The sequence below is a fragment of the Octopus bimaculoides genome, chromosome 3 (assembly GCF_001194135.2).
Source record: "Octopus bimaculoides isolate UCB-OBI-ISO-001 chromosome 3, ASM119413v2, whole genome shotgun sequence".
NCBI lineage: Eukaryota > Metazoa > Mollusca > Cephalopoda > Octopoda > Octopodidae > Octopus > Octopus bimaculoides.
The window spans coordinates 109,597,179-109,599,847 of record NC_068983.1 but is presented as its reverse complement, the minus strand read 5'-3'; the positions used below and the strand labels follow the sequence as shown (position 1 = coordinate 109,599,847).

At 32.8% G+C, this 2,669-nt stretch overlaps 1 protein-coding gene across 1 annotated transcript in view; it reads left to right on the top strand.

The window, feature by feature from the left end:
• LOC128247330 (uncharacterized) overlaps positions 1-2,669 on the top strand; it is a 1,276,276-nt gene that overhangs the window by 183,474 nt on the left and 1,090,133 nt on the right. The gene's annotated exons all lie outside the window — the stretch shown is intronic.

The following is a 2,669-nucleotide window of genomic DNA, read 5'->3' as shown; positions in this document are numbered from 1 at the left end:
TATACATACATACATAAATACTTGTAACCTGGTAAAAAAAAAACTGGTTATAACCTTCAGATAAATGTGAAGAGGCAACTTTTTGCAGAAGATTCACAGCAATAATCAAGCAGTAAAAATTGACTGAAACTCAACACATGGGATTACACTGTAGCTGAGACAGGAGACTGAGGACAGCTATCACAGTTTATGGAGCTACCAAGAAAAATTTCAAAGGAAGTTTAAATTAAACTAAAATCTGCATCAATTCTATAAAAAGGTGACTGAAGATCCGTTGATCACATGGTCAGTGTAAACTTGATTGAAACTTGTGTACTTCTATGGTGATCAAAACTACCCTTTTTTTCTATTTGTTGAGGCTTGGAGTCATTCTTAATCAATATGCTAACCAACACACCGTTCAGGCAAAGTTAATATTTGAGTGACTTGTCTTTTTACTAATTCTCATTCTTATGTTGTTATCTGACTTCTGAAACAAGGGTTTCTACTGTAATATGTTATTTCATTGAACATCTGTCTTATAGCACTCTCTTTTTTATGGTCCTTTTCCCAGACAAATACAATATTAATTCTTTAAATTTTGTGTTGATCATTTTAAGATTCTTAAGGCAACTTCTCATAAGATTTTTCTTTCTTTTGCGTTGTTTTGTAACTCTCAACATGCTAAGTGGTTGCTTGAGGCCTGTTTTATTGATGGTTGCTCATCACTTTGTTGTAAATGACTTTCAATAAAAAACACAAAATAGGTAGATATATAGACAAAGATAGATGAGATCATGAAAATAACCACAAACATAATATACTATTGAATTTCATATATTTATGCCCAGAGAGAAAGAAATGGAATGTCTGAATGCTTCAGGTATGGCTCTGTTTCAAAAGAAAAAGTTAAATGAAAAAGAAAAAGAGAAACATGTATGAGGAAAGAAATGAAATCTATGTGTGAGACTCACAGCAGTGCCATATTGGAAATGACTGGAAGTAAGAATGAGAGACAACGTTTTAAAAAGCAGGACAGTGGGAAAGGAAAGGAGATGCAAAGCTGGATGTAAAATGTGCAGAGTATATGCATGTGTTTCTAACTGTTTTGAACCTTGAAGTGTATATAAGTTCATTTGGAGTAGGTGTGCACTTTTTTGTTATGTTTTTGAATGTGTGTGAGTTGTGCACGTGTAAGATGATTATGGAAGAGTATTAATGAAGAAGAATGGATTAAGATGGCATGAACTACATACATACATACATACATACATACATACATACGTATTTGTAGGTATGTATAATGTAAAGTAATATAGTAATAGGAATTATGAATCTGAGCAGGTACCTGGTAAGTGCTCTAGTATAATCTGGGTTCTGGGTAACCACATCAGATGGTGTGGTTAGCCCAAGTAAAAATTTTTAATAAGACATTATTTGCACAAACAGTACACCAATGAATTATCTCAAAATATTGTAGACTTACTATAGATAGCTTTTGATTAATCTACCAATAAACTTCAGCCTCTTACTGTCATGTTGTTCCTTTTAGAACCTTAAGGGCCACTCTAGATTTAAATGATAACAGACTTTATCACCATATCATATTTCACAACAACCTCTGCTATCTTCTGCACTAGGCACGCATATCTTCACCACTAAATTATACATAAAATGAGACTATCAAGTACTGAACTCTTCAGTTCACCTCAAAATCCCATAGTGGTAATAGCTTGAATAAAGTTGCATGGATATGTATACCCTGGCTGAACTTATAATGCAATTTAACCAACAGGATGCAATTAAATGCCACATCTTAGGATAGTTATGCTGTAGGAACATATGTTGTACTGTTAGTGTATATTTTTTCATTCATGTGCCTTAACTTACAACATTAGAGCAGTTTAGCTCTTATTTCTAGCAATGTAGATGTTTCCCATCACCCTAGTCGTATCTATATACCTATGCTGCTCCGGATTTGATGACAGAAGGAAAGTAAGGCAGGGCTTAGTCATCGTCCTAGTTCATCCATAGCTGTGACTCTAACAAGTGCTACTACTTTGGTTCAGATTAGACTTCAAAATAATAGTGGTTAAGAGGTGGTTCCACACTCCTCAAAACCCTGGAACTCCTGTACAAGAGATCAACTACCAGTTGCTGTTTAAAGTCGTACCCAGGTCACAGGACCCTGAAAACATCAAGAAAATGTCCATATACAATATGCAGGAAAAGAGTTGGTAGGAATTCTATCCAGTGCACACTTTGTGTAATATAGACACACAAGTGTACAGTGAAATTACAGGACAATGAGAAGGGTCTGCCAGACTGGTCTGAAATATGTGTTTCAATTTTGTAAGTGACTGAGGACTTTCTTTAACTGTAAATAAAAAATATTGCTTACAAACCTTCTACTACTAGTAGCTTAAATAGATTGCAATGATTAATTTGCATATATATTTTATGCATTTTGATTGATATATAAATGTAATTTTAACAGTGTTTTGTTTCACTGCTGTATTCTATTACAGATATTTAAATTTTTAGTCAACACTATATATATATAAACAAATGTAGACAACCTGTTTATATATATATATATATATATATATATATATATATATATATATATATACAATAAATATATTTTGAGTAGGGTATAGTGTAATCAAATTCAAAACAATATCAACATG